The sequence below is a fragment of the Panulirus ornatus genome, chromosome 20 (genome assembly GCF_036320965.1).
Source record: "Panulirus ornatus isolate Po-2019 chromosome 20, ASM3632096v1, whole genome shotgun sequence".
In the NCBI taxonomy this organism is placed as follows: Eukaryota; Metazoa; Arthropoda; class Malacostraca; order Decapoda; family Palinuridae; genus Panulirus; species Panulirus ornatus.
This window is the reverse complement of record NC_092243.1, coordinates 66763979-66776969: the sequence shown is the minus strand read 5'-3', so window position 1 is coordinate 66776969 and position 12991 is coordinate 66763979. Positions and strand designations below refer to the sequence as shown.

General features: G+C 39.0%; 1 protein-coding gene across 1 annotated transcript in view; it reads left to right on the top strand.

Annotated features, from left to right (window-relative positions):
• The window catches only part of LOC139756082 (beta-hexosaminidase subunit beta-like), an 89149-nt gene that overhangs the window by 37404 nt on the left and 38754 nt on the right, over positions 1–12991 (top strand). The window lies entirely within an intron of this gene.

Genomic DNA, 12991 nt, shown 5'->3' with positions numbered 1-12991 from the left:
ACCAGTCTCTTGCTCAGCATCGGGTTGATCCATCTTTCAAAGAACTATATTGCAATTCAACACCACCGTGCTGGGATACGAAACATGAAAAATCGTGATCAAGTCACCCCCTTAAACCTTCTCTCTTCCCTGGCGTGTAAGTTGATGGCTTCCTCCAACCTGGTGGTGGCGCCGCTACCTTCCCCGCCTGGGATGCGAACAAACAAGAGGAGGAAGGAGTGACAAAGCGACCCCCATCCATCCTTCCTCCCCACCTCCCGCCTTCCTCAACAATTATTCAACTGTTCCTCAAGGAACCCCACTCCACCCCACCCCAAGCCGCTGCTGTCACTCCCCCCCCTGCTTGTAACATCTCAATTCTGGCGGGAAAAGTTAGTTGGCGTCGCTGCGTCTACAGGCAATCTCAGACGGTCAACAACCGACCGACGCGACCGACAGCGACAAAAAAAAAAAAAAAAAAAAAAAAAAAAAATATATATATATATATATATATATATATATATATATATATATATATATATATATATATATATATATATATATATATATCCTTTCAGGAGGGTGAAAGGAGGGCAAGGAATAGAGTGAATTGGATCGATGTGGTATACCGGGGTTGACGTGCTGTCAGTGGATTGAATCAGGGCATGTGAAGCGTCTGGGGTAAACCATGGAAAGCTGTGTAGGTATGTATATTTGCTTGTGTGGACGTAGGTATATACATGTGTATGGGGGTGAGTTGGGCCATTTCTTTCGTCTGTTTCCTTGCGCTACCTCGCAAACGCGGGAGACAGCGACAAAGCAAAAAAAAAAAAAAAAAAAAAAAAAATATATATATATATATATATATATATATATATATATATATATATATATATATATATATATACATAAATCATTTAACTTGACCCTGTAATGGTCGTGCTTTACGTGTATATAGATTGGATGGATGGGGGGGTCATGTCAAGCATGGTGTTCAAGGCTGGTGTGGCTCGTGTGTTCAAGGGTCGCGTCACATTGTGGTCAGTGTGTTATGCAAATGTTTGACTGCAACATATCCTGGTACGTTAGGTGAAGGACCACTCTCCCTCACCCACTCCCACATCCTCCACTCTTGAACACACACACACACACAAACACACACACACACACACACCCTCACACCTGACTATAACCTGTATCATAACTTCTTTCATTACTCTATCACTATCCTCTGTTCAACATAACCATTCCCTTTGTCCACCTCCCTCTTACGCCCTCCCCTAACTACCAATTGATATATATATATATATATATATATATATATATATATATATATATATATATATATATATATATATATATATATATATATATATATATAACAAATAACTTTGCCACTTACGCATAACTCTGTTAATCACATTAGCCCAAGGTTTTTTTTCCCCCCAGAATCAAAGACTATAAATCTAACTTAAGATTTAAAGAATGGAAATACAGCCTATTATTTCTTTTCTTTTTACGAACAGCAGCTTAATAAACACTACAATTGTGATGACAGAGAATGCCTTCGTGCGCCACGGTTGACAGAGAATGCCTTCGTGCGCCGCGGAGGATAAAAAATGTTTTATTTTTCCCAGTTGTATTTTTCCCCCCCACAAACTTTACCGTCGTTTTCCTAGTCGCAGACGAACTTGCCACAGTCGCTTCGCCAGACCAGCGAAGGTCGTCATGCGCTCACGTTTCAATGGGTCAAAGTTGTTATTTTCGGAAGCCACCGATGGACGGGGTAACATCACTGTATTGGTGTCAGATCAATATAACCTTGATAACATAACCGAGACGCATCTATTGATACAATATAAAGGGGATCCTATTACTGGAATTATGTTGGTACTGCTGAATATGATCATTCCTAAACAAAGGTGGCATTTGTATTGAACCTTTGAACATGATATGCTCCTAGAGCACTTTTCTTTATGAAAGGCTGGCCTTTGATTTCGCCCTCAAAAGCCAAACCTAAGGGTGTATAAGACGCCGACAGTCGATAAGCCTAAAACCCAAATAATTAACCAGTCAGCCCTGCTCTTTTTTTATTAAAAGCCTCACAAAGGTTGCGTAAGATTTTTTTTTAAGCAGTCTTTTCCTATTTCATCAACTGGTAAACTCGGTTTGGCTGTTGATGAGACAATGTCTTTCAAGATCAAATCGTAATCGCCAATATAACATATGCATTTTCTTATCTGGGGATCGGATATCAAGCCTACTACTGATTCAGAGCTTAACTCTCTACGAAAATATAGAGGGTTGGATATGGTTCCATGCGGTTCGCACGCCAGTCGGTAAAAAGAAGAGAATCAGTATTGCGGTCGGGATCGTATTCCACAATCTAATTTAAATAAACATTTAGGGGAAAAAAAATCTAAGCTAGGATAAGCTAAGTAGGTTGTTCCCCCTAACTAGGTTAGGGTATTCCTTCAAGCTACGCTAGGTTATTCTTCCATGCTAGGCTAGGTTACTCCTCCAAGCTAGGCCAGGTTATTCTACCAAGCTAGGCTAGGTAAGGTTATTCCCGTATCAGGATTGTGACATGTTTTGTGCCAGCAAGTTCTCGGGTTTGACTTGTAACTTTTAAAAGGTGACACATTTATATTAAGAGCAAACATACTTTATTACGTCATATAGTTCATCACGGAGAGTAAGCTTCTTTTTTTTTCTAGCATTATGATGACCTTTAGGAAACGTAGGGGAGGAAAAAATAATGTACTTTCGGGTTTGCTATTTGGTGGATAGGTTAAGGTTGGCTCCCTTGTGGCCTCTAGTCTTAATGGGGCAACTTACATGATGCGAGGAGTGTCGTACAGTGGTAAGTGCTCTGGTTACAATGTCAAGGGTCGGCAAGTGATGGCAAAACATGGTCAAAGAGTGTAATAGTCGTTAAACGTAACGGAAAGAAGGGTGTTGTAAAACAGTGGCCTAGTATTGTAGAGAGTAACTGAATAGTTTGGTCTACGGAATTGAAAGGGTAGTTAAAGAAAAATGTGATCTAATAGTCTTGAACTATAAAAATGTGGTCTACCTTCTTTAAAGCGTATTAAAGAAAGTAGTGTGGCAGAGCGTCAATGAAACGTTTTGGGTCAGTGATGAAGCGTAATAGTGAAAGGGCGGTTTGATGTTTTAAAAGTTATATAAAAAAAAAAACCTGGCTTGTGATTGTGAAATAGTTAATCGGTGAATGTTGAAAAGAGCCTTGTAGCGTCGTCAGAAATTGGTCGTGTAGTGATGGTAAAATGTACTTAAAAGAGAGAGAAAAAAGTTTGATTGTTAAACGCGGTGAAGAGAGGTACACTTTTACCTTCGGGGAATTTTGTTAATCATGTCAAATCTGTTAGTAAATAATAGGGACAAATAATTTTCTTTACATCGTGAGTAGATTGAATGGCTTTTGAAAAGAAGACGGTGTGCTGCTTAAATTTCCCGCGCACTTCATGTAAATGCGATAAAATCTCGTTTTCTACGAGTTTAAAACCGTTTTAATATTTTCTTTGTTCCTATATATTATGACATGTAGAATCGCGTAATTTTCGTCTGTGAAGTTTTCCTCTAAATAATTTCTCTAATATGTCTTTTCACTCCAGTGCGAATGAAAAAAAAATTCCAAACCACATTTTTTATCAAACGCTGTTTATCTTGGTTTACATATATATTTCTTTTCAAAATAAACTATTGTTAGAACACATGCAAGAGTATCTTCTTATAAACCTAACTAGAAAAAGGTTCAGAAAATGTATACTGCACGTACTTGGCCAACTGCTACTTGATACATGCCATCGTACCCTATAACCACCGTATTTTGTCCACCAACACGCTATTTTCTGTGTGTGTGTGTGTGTATATATATATATATATATATATATATATATATATATATATATATATATATATATACAGTATTTCATGCACAACACAAACTGTTTTCTGTATAATATTTCTCTAGCACAACACAAACTGTTTTCTATTTAATATTTCTCTAGCACAACAATCATATCTTTTACATATGAAGATGATATGTATGTTCAATTATTTATGCATTTCTGTGGCATTTTTGTCACTAAAAACGCGTCACCAGGTTTCCACTTGCAAAAACCAGCGAAAGACTGTGAGGAGAGCCACGCCTGTGCCTCCGTAACCTCATGGCCAATGAACATTTAAAGATGGCTGTGTAATTTTTATATTTCAGCTAATCACAGCTCTAGATTCCTACGGTAGAAGATGAGATTCAGAGGAATGAAAGCCAATGACAAAGATACTATTCCAAAACCTAACTTAAGAAACATTTAAGGAACAGGATCCCAATTGCGCTCTGCGGAACTAAAAGCATTAAAAAAAAAAAACATGATATAACTGTTCAATAAAGAAACGAAAAATCCATTACATGTGAGAATATGATGAATTCCACCCGTCAACAACCTAAGTGAACCTTCGATACAGGAAGGGCTCAATACCAGAGGAAAATTATTAGATTAAAGGAATGTCGTAAAAACATAACAAATATACATCTGACATGACCTAGTATACCATAAAGTGAACGAATGTAAATAATCGATTTGATTAGACCTAAAGCCATCTTGTCTGATTGGAGTTAATGAATGTCTCTTAATTGATCACTTTCCACCGAGCAGTTTCACACCGTTTAACCTTCGGGTGTCGTGTAATGACACACTAACCACTTCGTTCAATGATACCATTCATTTCATGACATAAAACATGGCGCAGTGATTATTTTGCAGGGCAGTCGTCGCCGGTATGTCAAATACAGTTTTGCAGACTCGTTTATGCTTTATTTCTACTCTACTAATGAGTTCAACGACTTTAAGAGCTCTTACAAAAAATCTGATGCATGAACTGATTGATTTTTATTTTATGAAGTCTACCGACTTCGCGGGAAAGCTCATCCACCTCGCCATCTTGAAGTGTAGCAAAGTTTAGGGTTGAAAGTCAAGACTGATTATCCCTTCAGAAAACCCCACACAGAGGGGCAGCCCCATGGTCCTAAGACTGTGGCTTACCTCAACGTAACTCAGAGATGACGGAAGGGGAAATAAACTGTCCCAAAGCAACTTGTCAGCAAAACAATGACTGACGCACCGGTGCTGACTGGTCGGCAAAATAACCACTACGTTAGCATTATTCCGCATGCGAGATCATGAAAACACCCAAACAGTACAACGATCCGATTATGTTAGTGATGGTTTTATAATAAAGCGCTCGATATCTGAAGCAGGTCATCTTATAACATAGTAGTGGGGTAATTCCCGACGAGGCCCTTCCATCTCCCCAGTAACAAAAAAAAAAAAAAGAAAAAACTAGGCCCTCAGACTTTTTTGTAAAAAAAAAAAAAAAAAGTAATATTCCTTGTGAGTTTTCTGTCATCATGATAGCTATTGTTCATCCCAACGCACATAAATGCGCCCATCTGAAAAGTTGAGCCATGAGTGAAAATTCCAGAAAATATGCCCTGAATACGTTGATCAAACATCGCTTCCCGACCTCCCATTTCAATTTATCTAATGCCGTTTAGCGGCAAAATAATCGATGTCTAATGTTAATGGCGTTTTCGTACGGGGTTGGTACCGGTTTGGAAGGGGAGGGGAGGAAGGGGAAAAACGGGATCTGATATGTGTGTAATGAAGATGGACCATAGTATATAGGATGATGTGAAGTTCAGTTAAAGCTAATTACAGACACCATAGGGTTATGAACATTTTCCTCTTCCATAAGGCTGGAATCCATATATGTGCCTTACCTAACACCACCATGTTAACATGTAGTTATATTTTACGCATAAACATGAAACAAAATGGTAGGAGACCATCAACGTAAAGTTGTCGTTCAAGACACGTACATACATACATACATTCACACATTAATGTTATGTAAACACAATGCATCATGCAGTTAAGTCTTTATCGAACAATAGCCTCCATTCATGACATCCTATTGGAAGATCATAAAGCAATTTACGGAATATGAACGCGATGATAACAGCTTGATGTAGCTTCACTTCTATCCATCGATGGCTTTTTATTCTTTTCCTTTATTACAGCGTCATGCATACGGCAGAGTTAATGGTTATTTAATAATAATAATAAAGGTTATGATATAACGTATTATCACTGTTAACATTTTATCATTTGCTTAATCAGGGCATATGCAATGGTCAAGTTAAACCATGGAGCTGTGGGGAGGGCTAGGCTATGGGCCCCTTGTTTGAATGCATTTTACGCAACAGTAAGGGCCTGGGTGTGTGCAAATGAGTCCATTGTTCCTTTGTTCCTGATGCTACCTCGCTAGAGCGGGAGAGACAGTTAGATATAGAATATACATTCATGATCATCGTTTAAGATTATGTCATCCCAGTTATCTTTTGTGATAGGAATCCTCGAAAGCTAAAAATTATTTTCCATTTTTGAAGTTATTTCGGTTACAAAAAACTACAGCTGACATAACCCAACATTAGTTAGGTTACGTTTGGATTTGGTTGGTTACTTTTCTAATTAATTAGAATTAGTTTGCATTCGTTTGTCGTGACAGAAAAATCATCCATAAAAAAAGAAATAAACCAAGAACCTGTTATCAGGTAATATCCTGTTAATAGATCTTGTGCTCAATCATGCCCCTTGCTCCACAATGTTGCTATAAATCTTGTAGCTCAATCATGCCCCTTTACTCCACAATGTTGCTATATAAACTTGTAGCTCAGTCATGCCCCTTTACTCCACAATGTTGCTGTAAGACTAAGTAGCGCTACGATAAATTTTAGATTCATATTTGTATTCTTGAAGAAAAAAAGAGTAACGTCGGTAAATCCTGTGTAATGTATTACTAGGAATCGGATCAGTAAACTTGTAGAATGTTACAGTTTCTCTGTATCTGCCCATTTTTCTGTTCTATAAAAGTTTTTATAGTTCCCTTTAAAAAAAAAAATTCTTATAGAAGCCTTCAAATTATGGTTAATCAGTTTGCATGATATTTCTGGGACAGTGTGTTTCCCGTAATGAACATATGTGCTCTTTATAAAGTAAAAATCACATCACGATATATCATCAAAGTATATGTTACTGTTGGTCTATGAATATTTCTTAACCAGTATTTACGCTCAGACAAAAGCTATTCCACGCATCTGCCTTACAATATATATACTGGATTATGAGTTTTAAAAATCACTTAGATTATTCATCTCTATAATTCGTTTTTATTCCGCATCCAAAACTTTCCTGAACAAAAAGACGATTCACATTTAGTCAGAGAAGTCATTACGATACGTAGCGAGGATACGTGAAGGATCACAGAAGGTATAATCAAGATATCTAGGAAGCAGCAGTAATAGCCCAGAATATGTTGGAACCAGTGTGGTGTATGGTACATGGAAAGAGGTAAGAATTACGGTATGTCCGAAGCAGTATGGCTTGAACTGTATGTATCCGATGAATCAAAGTTATACGAGACACATAAAAGGATATAAACCATGTATAGAAAGTACACAGTGTATTCCATGATAATGTGGAGAGCAGTACTGACCAAGGCATGTACTGCGAGACGTAGGCCCATGGAAACGTGGGGAGCGATATGGTCTGGGGCATGCAAGAGGTGGTGGATCTAACCTAATTATATGGCGAGCGTTTCCATCCAGGAAGCTGGATGGTCCGGCCGGCGTACTCGGCGGGGCGGTATGGCCGCCACCCATAGCAGGAGTTGTCAAGGAGGTTCTGTTTGAAGACCTTGTCCGGCTGACATTTAGTTTCAGTCCCGGTTTGTATTTGTAGAGAGAGAGAAAAAAAAAAAGGGGGGGTGTACTGTCCGTGATATATTATGTGCTGTCAACGATGCATCGGTCTTAATTAAGCGTAAGTTTTGGAGTCTGTGAAATATATGATCTTTAGTTCCTCATCAAGGTAAAGGATATACTTCCGTGTGTTTTGCACAAGACCAATTAGTACAAAAAGAAAAAAAAATAGCGCGACTGAGATACTCTACGTTTTCAAACAGACCTTGACGCTATTTGACTAAAATCTTGGTCGTGTATTAAAGAGCGACAACTATATCATTTCAGATAAGTAACATGATCTAAACTTGACATCATCCTAAGTATTAAACTCACTGGACTTCGCCAGTCAAGAAGCAAACGCGTTTCAATTATATTTCTCAACTAACTTCCCTGTAATCTTCACCAGTCAGGTACCTAGATGAATTATTCAACCTTCCTGTATATGTTGTCGGAGAACAACATAACGTATTTAACCTCACAATATTTCGCCGACGACAAAGCATTATAATGTATTTAATATCCCAGAACTCTTCGAATTTAGATACTTGATATATAATGTATTCGACATTCCAATATTCTTCCAATATTCAGTCTCTTAAATTTTTCCTTAACCTGGTAATAGTGTAGTGTATTCAACATAAGTACTTCGTCAACCAAATATCGGTCCAATAATTGCTACTGTTCACTCAATGACTTATTTCTCATATTTACAACTGTTTATTGAAGTTCAAAACTTTAAGAATGACAAAGCAGCCCCATGAAATTGTGGGGAATTTTATTTTTAAGTTTTTGCCTTTCAGGGTGGCTGGGTCGTTGCAATGGCGCCTCTCCCTCAAAATCGTTTCTTAGAACATCTCATAACTTGTTTTCGTTTCCTGTGAAGGACTGCCAGACCACTGAGGTCTAATCGGAAAAAAATCTGACTAGGATGCAAATATTATTAGTAAATAGTGGGAGGGAAGATATAAGGGATGCAAACAATCTTAAACACAAATTTTGCTGGATACGAAAAGACACAACCACAATGAATAGAGAACACGACAAATATGGGAAATGTATCGGAAAAAGACGCGCGTTTTCTGGAAATATCCATTTCAACTCGTCGTTGTTCCACCGTAATGTTCTAGCAGGATGGAAATTTCCATTTTACCTCGTATAACCATGCAATTATAAACAACTCGTTTGTGGTAAGGTTACTGAGAAGGAAAATGTGGTGTTAGATAATAGTAAGTATTGTAAAATACTTATAGACAGGGAAAAAACAAATATATAACTAACCCGTCTGAATGCTGCAGGTGACTTGTGCGGTCTAGTTTTGGAAGAGAGGAAAAGTTTGACCATTATTGAGGACCCACACTGCACTAGCCCACGACTTGCGTGCATGGCTTGAAGTTAGGCATTGAGAAGTAAACAGTGAGTTCAGACACATATTGGTATATCATAATCTGATCCGATGCGGAACAGAACCCCATGTACAACATTTCGATCCCTTTTATCTTTAATAGTCTTCTGAACCCACCCAACTCAAACTCATCCATGCCGTTTCGTCAATAAGAATGGTGATTGGCCAGTCCTAGACTCGACAGGAATATCATCTTGTTTCATTACAGTATCATTCGTTGTATAAATTGATTTACAAACCGTATAAAGCTCTATGAAATCTGGACAAGCGCCAGTAGAACAGTTGTCTTCGGCTGTTAACGTCTCTCCTGTTCTGCTTGGCAGATTTTGTTCGGTTAATATGATGCCATCATATATATATATATATATATATATATATATATATATATATATATATATATATATATATATGTACGATTTCGTGAGAGACGCTCTCTTTTCTATGGATTCATAATTCAAACCTAGATTCTTTTTTACTGTTTCGGCGTTTTTTGTTTATGCGCGTTTCCTTGCGTCATCTCGAACATGAAATCTAAAATGCCAAAATGTTTTTACGTTTCTACAGAAAGATAAGTAAATAGACTGTACACTTGGATCTTTTGCAAGCTAATACTTTAGGATAATTACCGGATATTAAGTAAATAGACTGTTGACTTGGATCTTTTGCAAGCTAATACTTTAGGGTAATTACCGGATATTAAGGGAAACAAGCAGAAGTCCTGATTGTCAGTTACATAGAAAATCACGGTAAAACGCGGCGGAAAATTGTTGCACTGTTTATTTGTGATAACGTAGTCAACAAAATGCGATGAACCATAGAAGTGTGACAGCAAATTCGATAGACTTCCAAGAAATATGCAGATATTTCGTATATCTTTTCAGAGGGAATGTTTAAAGCCAGTTGACCCAGCATCTTACGAATTTTTTTTTTTCCATTCTTGATTAAAAAGGAGAGAACATGGAAAGCTTTCTTGGGTCTTGAAAAATAGAGAGAGAGAGAGAGAGAGAGAGAGAGAGAGAGAGAGAGAGAGAGAGAGAGAGAGAGAGAGAGAGAATTATTTCTAGATTTGGATGTATTGCTTTTCCCTCTACCAAGATAATATAGCTATTTATAGGAACTAGAGAGACGAGAACCATGGTATTTTCCAGTAATTCTTAAAATTCTCAAGAAAATAAGCTAATATATTCAGATGTATTTTTAGAATTAGACATGAAGCAACAACTATTTCCAAGTTATTGAATTATCCTTACAAGGAGCTTTATTCTATAATTATCCACAATTACTTGCCAGTGAATTTATATGAAATTGCATGTCGTAATTTACCCCTCACGTTGCCATTCAGTGCAGATTCCAAGTGACAGAAACTTACGTTGGTGATCCTTGATAACATAGCGAATCACATGGACCACCTGCGCATCTTCCCATGATTTAACCTTAAGAGTAGAGTGGTGTCCATCACTCATAATATAACCATGTAATCAAGGGCTTAATGTGCTGCGCATCACTTGTAATTTAGCCTTGTCTGCGCGCATAATGGTATTCAGGTGCGGAGGCGCGCCGGCGCCACCCGCCCGCCGGCCGGGACTCGTGATGTTTAGCCCAACAGCAGGAACAATGACATCACCACTCCTGTGTTAAACAAAGCACTTGGAAGTATGGGACCTTGACCCTCCCAACCTTGTCCATATTTGTTTTTTTTAAACGCTGAGCAGAATAGGCTACGGAGCTAATTCGTCAGTATCCAGGCAAGAAGCGAGAATTTTCTTTTTTCCATCGACATATATTGATATAATTCCCGAAATTTTTATCTTTTGCGTTGGGAAATTATATTTTATTTTTCCCCAAGACCCGAGTGGAATGCTAGTGGTGATGGGGGAGAGTCGTGTAGTAGGCCCTGTGGCTAGCTGGGTGAGGCAGCCCCAGCCAGGGGCGGGCGCGGGAGGATGTGGCTAAACGGGTAACCTTTGGTCATTTCCTGTCGGGCTCGCTGCATTCCACTCCTGCCAGGACACAGCTGACGTTATGCAGTCCCCAGGCCGAGCTGGGGTAATGCAGTCAGGGGAAGGAGCCTCCGGCCATGCACACTGTGAGTCATACGAAATGGTGGTCACTGTCTCAAACTTAGGTGAGAAATTGATTTTTTTTTTTTCTTTTGGATTAGGAAGTCGCTTAAATGGAGGAAATATTAAGTCTTGGAACACTTGTGTACACAGATCAGTGATATGTATGAACAAGGTTGTCAGGCATGCCATTTCGTCATTGTGTATGTAATGACTAAAGTGTGACATTACCAGTAGTTTGAAAACACCGGCACGACTGGTTTACTTCCTTTCCTTAGATCGCGTGACATAACACCGCTGTTCGTATCAACACAGGAAAAAAAAAAAAAGGCTTTCCTCTCCTAAGAATGAACAACACCGTAAAAGTTTTTCTTGAACTTTCTCCACAAGCAAATTACTAGTTTCCGGGTTCCTGAGAAGGTCGTCTGATGGTATTATGCTACCGGCAGCCGAGGAGGAAGACTAGGATGGAGAGACGCTGGCGGGGTGGAATCCGCTTTTTGTTGGAAGGGATTGATTTGTGTTGGGACCGTGGCAGCTCGCTCTGTGTGGTGAACTGAAAAGTGTCATTTCCTTCTCGCCTTTGTGCCTGTGGAACTTAGTTGTTTGGGCTTTATAAAGCCTCTCAAACTACCAGGGTCAGTGAGGTTGTCAAAATCGTTATAACCAACAGTCAAAACTAAATTGTTTACCTCTATTTAAGAGAACGGGTGACACCCCTTCCTTCCTAGTAGGTTCACTGGGTATAGTTCTTCCTTCACGGTCAACACTATTGTCTGTAGTCCTCATTTTTGTATCATGGAGTCTGGTTTTTAAGGTGAGGACGTAGCTTTAAGTGCGGGGTTATCGTACAAACGAGTCATAATGAAGTATAGTCATTCTCAACACAGTTATAGACACTGATTTCAATGGAGGTACAAAATTTCTTTACATTATCCGTCATGTTGACTGTCATATACGTATACAATTTGAAAAATACAATTAGCTGTGTATGAGGGCTAGGATGTATGGGTTGCTAGTCCACAAGCGGGTTCCTAGGACAGAGCTACGAGTTCTGTACCATTTACGTTCTCCCTCATGTTTGAAAACAATACCAGTTGAAGCTGGTTGCATGTAACCTTAAACAAGGAATTCAAACCACATCTCGTTATAAAAAAAAAAAATGTTTTTTATGTGATAAGCTCCTCACGACTTGTGAGAAACAGCCATTTTCGTGATCGTTGTAGACGTGCAAAATTGGGAACAATTTGATATTGCTTTCGGTAAAAATTCCATCAGAAAGAATGGGGATGTCACTCCCGAAGCGGGTCAGTTGGTGGCATGTGCTTGCAGAATCATGGCAGGCCGCTTGAGCCTCGGTAGAACTAAAGGTAAATTGTGAATTCGTGATGACTTCTGAGACGATTTTTTTTTTTTACATATCGATATATTTTTGCCATGGAATAATCAAGCGTAAAGGTGAGCGAAGTCAAGGGCAGGAAGAGGGGACGCCATACGCTGGTGGTAAGGGCTAGGTCTAACGCACCCAGTGGAAGATACTAGTGCTGCCCACCAGATGAAGCGAACCCGCAACAATATGGCAGGAGGATCCGAGGCCAGACACCGAGCCGACTTCGGGGCGCCACGAGCTACTGTGGCCGACGCGTAGAGGACAGTCGACGCGTCAAGTGACTTTTCCCGGAGGGAGGAGGAGAAAAAAAAATATAAAATCGCAACCCGTGATGC